Source organism: Pinus tabuliformis, chromosome 3_1 (assembly GCF_031772625.1).
Source record: "Pinus tabuliformis cultivar Carrire ecotype Pingquan chromosome 3_1, CPIR1, whole genome shotgun sequence".
Lineage (NCBI taxonomy): Eukaryota > Viridiplantae > Streptophyta > Pinopsida > Pinales > Pinaceae > Pinus > Pinus tabuliformis.
Window position 1 is genome coordinate 239,993,031 of NC_142301.1, and position 7,739 is coordinate 240,000,769.

Here is a 7,739-nt window from a genome sequence, read left to right on the forward strand (position 1 = left end):
GCAGTTTGGATGAGAAGAATGTTAAGGAGCTTATTCCAAGAGCAAACAAAAGGAACGACGATTTTTTGCAACAATAGCTCAGCTATTGCATTATCCAATAATCCTGTGTTTCATAAAAGAACGAAGCACATTGATACAAAGTTTCACTACATCAGGGAATTGGTAAGCAATGGAGAAATTGTTTTAAAACATCGCAGGACTCAGGAGCAGGTTGCAGACATTCTGGCCAAACCATTGGAACAGAAAAGTTTTGAATTTTTGAGGAAATGTCTGGGTATGACTGATAACCCAGCAGTTGAAATTAAAGGGGAGTGTTGAAATATTAATAATTTCAACTGCGCATTTAATTCAGCTGAAAACCACCTGTTTTTTATCGCACCGCCTTCACGCATCAGTGGTATTTTTCAGGAGGGCTCCGATCACACCGACCAGTTGACGCGTGTCCACAATACGGTTTCAAAACCACTCATTCCCCGGAAGGTAAAGGTCGGTAAGAAGAGGCCTTCCGATATTCACCACAGCCGTTCGATTAAAATGGGCAAGATCAACGGTTGAAGTACAGCCTGCACCTTATTGCGTGACGTGAAGTGATTTTTGACCGCCAGTAAATTAATTAATGTTGAAGTACCTTCGATCAGAAAATTAATATATATCGCCATGCTGAGAATTTAATGAAATGTATTGTAGTCGTAGAATGTAGGTGAAAACTTTTAATTTTATTATTTTGTTAATTCATGGATGTAAGTTTTTTTTTACATGGCACAAAGTCAAACAAAAGGTTATGTTTTGTTTTTATGTTTTTAGTTGTTCATTGTATATGAAATGTAATATGCACAGAAGTGCAAAGAAGGAGAAAACAGGGCAGCGTGTGAGTGAAACAAAAGGGAAATTCGGAGCAGCAAATGAATGTAATTTTTGTTGTTGAAATGCAATCTCTAGCAACAGGAGTGAATGTAAGAGTTTTTTTTTTTATTTACAGCAGTAAATGTAAAAGAAATTTTTACACACAGTAGTGTAAAATTTCTAAAAGAGATAGAGTAATTTTTTTTAAGTTTTTGGTGAATCACTCTGTTAAGAGGATGAAGTTTGTATCAGGCAGTTTATTAATGAATATAAAGTTTTTATGTGTGTGAAAAACTCTGAGCTTCTCCAGCAATCTATTTTTAGCTTCCCTGAGTATTACTCTCTGTTCAGTGATTTCGTTTTGGAATTAACCAGAAAATTCCCAACAAGATATACTTTAGAGAGAAAATGGTTGCAGCTTCTTATTCTTTCTACAGAATATTTGCTCTACGTCTGAATTGCTCCTCATATGTTATTTGATAGGAATTAAGGAAGCAGATGTTGTGCTCTCTGATAATGAATACTGGATTGCTATCCTGAGAATGTTTAGATCTCTGGTCGAATTAATAAAACTAGAAGAAAGTTGCAGTTATTGATATTATGGCTCCTGCTAGTAGACCATCTACGCTGGCAAAAGTAAAGACGAGGGATTCTGCCATTCCAGCGGAAGATTCATTCTTTGTAACAGGAAGCACGACTGCTTTGGCACCACTGGCAGCTGTTCAAGGTGGTTTGAAGTTAATCATTACTGTTGGGTTTTCCGAAAAATGCCTGGATTCGTTGGTGGCCGATAATGGAGAAGGGGAAGTAGAATGCCATACTCCTAAGTCAGAGGAGCACAAGATACCACCGATGCTCTGCTGTCCTCCTGCACCAATCAAACCCAGATCTGAGAAAGAGAAAGTTAGCTGCAAGTCCTCCCAAAGGATTTTACGTTCTTTCTGATTCTGATCTACATTCGTTTTTTGGTTCAGATCATGCTCAGATCGGTGACCAGCATGTAAAAAGAAAGGTCCCCCAAAAATCTATTAACATAGAAGGTAGGGTTTGATCTTATGAAGAAAACAATATTGAGGCCACTTTGTAGAGTATGCTACATTAACAATTGAGTGTTGATTCTTCATACTGTTGTTATAATCTGCTGTATAATAAGAAAATATGTAATATTTGGATTACGCTTTAGTAATCGTGGATTCAAATGTTTTCTATTGAATTTACAAATGAGTGTATTATTGCAATTGTTTGGAGTTGGCTATTTATTTTTGAAGATTTATCCTAAATGCATACTTTAAAGGAATTACAGAATTTCTTTAAAGCTTTGTAACTTGGAAAAAATTATTTGTTAAACAAATCTGATTTTTTATAAGAATATATTTTTATTGTCCTCAGTTTCAGATTTTGGAAAACAGTATGGGATGCAGCCCATTTGCATTTGAAAATTTATAGTCCTGATTGGAATTGAAAGATCGTTTCCTCGGACAGGAAGATTCTGTATCTTAAGGAACATGTCAGTTTGCACTTTCCTTGATTTAATTTCTTATTATTATGGTACGTTTGTTTCTCCTTTGGATTCATGGTTCTGTCCGATCCAGAATTTGGAGACCTATGTGAAAGAAAAGCAGAAGTGTATGGGAATTTTTAAAAGGAAATTGGGTTAATTTTGTTTAAAATCTATAGATATTTTAGAATTATAAGTTTGAGTTATGTAATTTGCAGAATTTCACTAAACAAAAATTTTGTTAGAAATTTTTTGATAAATATTTTTGAATTATAAATTTGAGTTATGTAATCTCCAAAATTCTAAAACCCAGACCAAATTTAAGTTATATAATCTGCAAAATTCTAAAACCAAAATTTTTTCACATACTAAATCAATTTATGATTTCAAAAACATATTTAAAATAGTAATAATTATATTAAGCTATTTGGAAAAGAATTTCCGAAACCTTTACAATACTAAGCCAATGAGTCAAGCTAATATAAATATGCGAAAATTTTTAAAAGTGTCCAGGTCCATGGTAACCGTCTGGCTACAGATCGTTTGATTCGGTGGAGTTGGGGTGTAGCCTCAAGTCTACTAAATATATCACCGATGGATTTTTAAAAGTGTCCAGGTCCATGGTAACCGTCTGGCTACAGGTCGTTTGATTCGGTGGAGTTGGGGTGCAGCCTGAGGTCTACTAAATCCCCATATGTAAATTAGCGTTTAAACCCACTACTTTCCATCGTAAAACTCCTGGAACGAAGTATTAAAAGTGGCAAATTTGCTCCAAAGTTACATTCCTCTATCTTTTGAGTAATAGGAAATATGTTAAGATCCACGCCTAATTTGGTCATTGCAGAATGATAGCGCGGTTATCCTGGTGCCTAGTAATCGTTCTGTATTAGTTTGTCTTTCTGGTTTTGAAAAGGAAGGTGTTAGCCCCTGGTTTTTCAATATGCCATTTTTCAAATGTTTCGCAGCAATAAGAAACAAGAAATGCATACGCTAATTGGGAGGCCAGTAAGTCGAAACATAAAATAGTCACTACGTTATTGAGGGTGAATCTAATGGATATATTCAAACCAATAATGTCACAGGCTTTATTGCAAAGTCATCTAAACTTAAAATAATCACCACGTTATTCAAATGAGATCTCATCGATATTCAGGCTCATTAGTTGCCACGGTATTTAAAGCAGATCTGATCGATGTTCAAACCGTTTGTTTGAAAATGTGATTTCACGTCAGTGATATATATTTAAATTTAATAACTAATTAACACGAGCGTTGGCATCAGAGGTTGTAAAGAAAAAGTGACATATAAAAATCACGGAGGAGAAGGATTGGTGTCGTATGAATTTTGGAAATGCCAACGTTCTTATCTTAAAATTTTCTGCAAGTGCATATTTTGGTCCACCATTTATACAAGGTTTTGACAATGGAAGGTTCATGACAATTGCAAAAAATTTCAGCATGCAAAAGGAAGAGTCAAAACACAAGGTTCTATATAACATCATTACCAATTCCAGAAATACATTGAGATTCAGTGAGTATGGGCTTTGTAATGGAGTTGCCAATAACACAAGAAATAATAATTTAATTTATGTAATAATAGACAAATTTTCAAAGATACCTCATTTCATTTCTTTGTTTTAAAACTAATGATGCCACCCATATTGCTAATATGTTCAAAGAAATGGTAAAATTAAAAAAAAACAAATTAACTGAAAACAGAGACAATGCTCTGTTTTCAACACAGGATCTTAACACAGCGGAAAGCTAAAAATTTATTTGCAGCTCACAAAGTTTACAGACACCACACATTTCTATTCATTAATAAACACTGGTGCTTCCTCTCTCACAGAGGGATTTCACCACTAGAACTGTTTCAGATACAGTTTTTAACTTTACTCTGTCTCTTCAGAAAAATAAAATCCTCTTGTTTCAATCACGCTACTGCATTACAGATCAACACACTGCTTTGTGGAAATTACACATAGATTTTTCTCACGCTGTTGCGTTCTATTTTTACTTCGCACTGCTGTGCATTACATTGCTATTATTACATACACAGAACAACATTACATATATATGACAACAAAACAAAAAAAAAACTTACATCCGCCGTGTTGCCGTAAAATAAAAAAAAAACAATAAAATTAAATGGTTTTACCAACTTTTTCTTGTGCCCATACTCCCACTGAAATAAAATTAAAATCTTTACCAAAACTTACCAACCCACAGTAAATTACATTTACTGTTTTACTGACAAAAACGACGGTCAAAAATGTAACTTTCACTTCACGTAAAATTCATGCTGCAGGCCTGTACTTCAACCATTGAAATTATGCGATTTGCGATTTGATCGCATCGCGAAATCGCATTCGGTGCAAAACAAGGTGAGGCATGACATATATGGGTGCGATCTGCGATATGCGATCAGATCGCATCGCACCATCGCAATCGCAGAAAACACAGGTTGTAACAAAAGGCAATCAGGCTGAGGATGCGATTTGCGATATGCGATAAGATCGCATCGCAAAAGAAAGAAAATTCTGCAGTTGAAATTATTATTTCAACAGAAAGAGGCCTTCAAAATTGAAAGAGGCCTTCAAGGATTTTGACCAGGATCAAAATGGCTTCATATATATAGTAAGGTTGTGGCATGACCAACTTGGGAGAAAAATTAATTGACGAAGAAGTTGATGAGACGATTCATGAGGCAGATGTTAAGGGAGATGGTCAAGTCAACTATGAGGAGTTTGTGAGGATGATGTCGAAAAAATGAGACGGATGTAAGGTCATATATGGTATGTTTTAAACATAATCATGGTACATCATATAGTTAGCTACCTTCCTTTTTATAATGTTTTTTTGCGGGGGAGTATCAATAAGAATAAGGAGAGGATGACCTCTTTTTTTTTCATGTTCTTTTGGCAACCCTCTATTTTGTTTGTTAAAATGTTGAAGTGTGGTAGCAATAAAACATTAAATTTAAAGTCATACTACTTGTAGCAAATTTCATTTTGAAATGTGAATGATGTGGAAGGATGTGCATATGTTTGATCTAATGAAAAAGATGGTGTCCCATGGTACATGGAGTCTGTCTTGAATGAATTTATTGATAATATTGTTTAGCTCATAAATGTAAGTATGCACATGGGTATGGATAAGGTTTATTTGTTGTTATAGGCAATGAAAGGAAATGGACTTGTCATGACTATTGGATTTATAATGATCTAATCAAGGTGATGATAGTTTTTCATAAATCAGATGAAGCTATTAATTTTATTGAGAAGATGGGGCATCAATATTAAACATAAGGAGGAAGGTCTGATGTAGGAGTGCAGGAAATGATTGTTTTTCTTGGTAACATTGTTTTGAATATACATATTGGTCTTAGGTAATTCAATATGTAATTGTAGTTATTTGGTTAGAATTACCTACTCCAACAAATGATAGATAAAGTATGAAGATCCAAGACAATCATTGAGATGGCGATGTCAATATTTCAGTTACAGATATTGAATTTGTCCATGCATATTAAAGTGAACTTATTTGAGTTCTTAAATCTTCTTGAGATATGTAAAAAGGAAACATAGTTTACCTAGTTAACTCAATATGTGGGTGCAAAGTTGTTGGAATTGGCCGTGCTCTAACAATTGTTTAATGAATGATAGAATATTCAAGAAGAGTAAATCAATATGACCCATCACTGAGAAATACAAGAAGTAAGAACGTGCATGATTCGAAAGGAGGACCATGTGTGTCAGAGATGGTAGAGATGAGGAAGTGGGTTAGAAAATTTGTGGCAAAGACAATAGTGCTTGTAGTAATGTTACATCGACACTAGATATTGGAGTAGTAATTGAAATGTTGGACAAATATAGGTAAACTGTATGAAATAAAGCAAATTCATGACACATTATAGCTATAGAAAGTCTACACTTCATGTGATATTTTCTATTGGTCCTTCAAATGTTTGATGTACTTGGAATGTTTATAGGTTGGAATGTGTTTTGCATATATTTATGTAACATGAAAAGGTCATATCGTTGTAAGACCTAAAGAGGCATGCATGCCCCTTTTTCATGTGCTCCCTTGTGACGTGATGTTTCTTGTCTAGATTAACTTAACAACCTTTGTTAGAAAATTCTTTAGAACTTTGAAAGTGTGTGTCATGTGTTAAATGGGTACACTAATTGGGTGGATAATGTTGGTTTTAGACTCCATGAGGTGAACTTTTATATTTAGAGGGAGTTCCTCAAGAACATGGATGAACCATGTATGTGAAGGAATTCTTAATAGACTAGAAGTTACAACAGTTAGGTACCAATGCATTCTAGTGGATCGTTGTTTCTTTATATGGATGTTGACAATTTGATGATGTTTTCATCATCAAGGTACATGGTGTAAGTGCCAGGTTGGACCATAGGTAGATCTTGTTGAATAAAAAGATCTTTAGTATGGTGTGTGCTACAAAGAAGATATAAATGAAGACCTAAACATAAGAAGATTAAAATAAGTAGTCATTAAGGGGGAATGTTACAATGCCTAACTACTACTTGTATATATGGAGGTGTCATCATTATTGGTAGACTTTTAGGCTCTATGAGAGAATGTATTTGTTCCTATTGTTTAGTAGTTTGTTGAGGCCTAGTTGTTTGATAGATTCTCTCCAACTAGATAATCTCCTAGTTTGATGTTTGGTTGGGAAATTTTTTCAACTGAGTGATTGGGTTCAAGGTATTCTCCTATCTTGAGACTACATTTATTTTATTAATATTTGTAACATTATTATTTTGAATATAGAGTGCACTCAACTAAATTAATTGGCTTTTCAACTAGGTTTATCTTTGGAAATTAAGAGGAATGATTGTATCATTTACAAACAAGTTCAATTCCCAGAAGCCACATAATAAGCTTGGTTATTGAGTCTAAACAATCCATTTAAGACCCAGACATGAATATTAGCCACATGGAAAGAAAATATATTTGTCATTAAAAATAAATATGGTTGAGTTGATTATGCTTGATTCAACATTACCAATCATGGATATGGTTGATTTTACTTCATGTCCATTAGATGATTAAATATCAATTTGAATTTATCAAATTAGTAGAAAATTAAGATAAACATTACAAAATGTAAATAAATTTAGTCTTGAATAAGAGTTCATCTCTTTGAAACTAAAGAAATAGGTTCATATTTCAAATGTAAAATTATCATGCAAAAATGAAAGCCTATGACCTTAAATATAACCAAATTATTTTAAATAACTTAATTTTCCTTGAATAACAGTGATAATTGAACCCACATTTAATAATAAAAAATATCAATAAGAATTATCCCACTACTAATCAACAATTAATTTATTATAAATTCCAAAAATATATATATAATCCTCACACCT

At 33.6% G+C, this 7,739-nt stretch overlaps 1 pseudogene; it reads left to right on the top strand.

Annotated features, from left to right (window-relative positions):
* The first annotated feature begins 1,346 nt into the window (after positions 1-1,346).
* On the top strand, positions 1,347-2,135 carry LOC149186695 (uncharacterized; annotated as a pseudogene).
* The last annotated feature ends 5,604 nt before the right edge of the window (positions 2,136-7,739 follow it).